The following is a 1000-nucleotide window of genomic DNA, read 5'->3' as shown; positions in this document are numbered from 1 at the left end:
AGGATGGTCTCGATCTCCTGACCTCATGATCCACCCGCCTCAGCCTCCCAAAGTGCTGGGATTACAGGTGTGAGCCACCGTGCCTGGCCCAGTCTGTAGGTTTTAATGCAAGTGCACTACCACAACAGGAAACATATGCTACATTAATGGCTGTATTTAATTTGCAATAAAGATAGAAAACTTAGTTTGGAAGAATCAACTAGACCAAAAATGTAATTCTGGAACCTGCAGGGTCCTAGCCACAACTGCAACATTCTAATGTCTAAAACATTTGTATGTTCAAAGGCAAAAGTAATTTTACAAATCCTGATACTGACTTTAGTTCCTGCTTTCCTAGGATTACATAAATACCCATTTTACAAGTAGGAAAACAGAAACAGTGAAAGATTATGTCCTTCTAATTCCTATGCACATCATCCAGTCCATCTGCTCAGACAATGCCTGCTTGCCCTGTTAATTTTCCTAATTTTTTTTGTTTTGAGATGGAGTTTTGCTCTTGTAGCCCAGGCTAGAGTGCAGTGGTGTGACTTGGCTCACTGCAACCTCTGCGTCCCAGGTTCAAGAAATTCTCCTGCCTCAGCCTCCCGAATAGCTGGGATTACACGTGCCCACCACCATGCCCGGCTAATTGTTGTATATGTAGTAGAGACAGCATCTCACCACGTTGGCCAGGCTGGTCTCAAACTCCTGACCCCAGGTGATCCACCCACCTCAGCCTTCCTAAGTGCTGGGATTACAGGTGTGACACTGCACCCAGCCAATTTTCCCCATCTTTTTTTTTTTTTTTTTGACAGAGTCTCGCTCTGTCGCCCAGCCTGTAGTGCAGTGGCACGATCTCAGCTCACTGCAACCTCCACCTCCCAGGTTCAAGTGATTCTCCTGCCTCAGCCTCCTGAGTAGCTGGGACTACAGGCACACGCCGCCACACCTGGATAATTTTTTTGTATTTTAGTAGAGACGGGGTTTCACCATGTTGCCCAAGCTGGTTTGAACTCCTGAG

At 46.3% G+C, this 1000-nt stretch overlaps 1 protein-coding gene across 1 annotated transcript in view; it reads left to right on the top strand.

Moving 5' to 3' along the window:
• MASP2 (mannan-binding lectin serine peptidase 2) overlaps positions 1–1000 on the top strand; it is a 22842-nt gene that overhangs the window by 19493 nt on the left and 2349 nt on the right. The window lies entirely within an intron of this gene.

The sequence above is a fragment of the Colobus angolensis genome, unplaced genomic scaffold (genome assembly GCF_000951035.1).
Source record: "Colobus angolensis palliatus isolate OR3802 unplaced genomic scaffold, Cang.pa_1.0 Scaffold149, whole genome shotgun sequence".
Taxonomy (NCBI): Eukaryota; Metazoa; Chordata; class Mammalia; order Primates; family Cercopithecidae; genus Colobus; species Colobus angolensis.
Note: the sequence above shows the minus strand (reverse complement) of the source record. Positions and strands in the feature narration are given on the sequence as shown.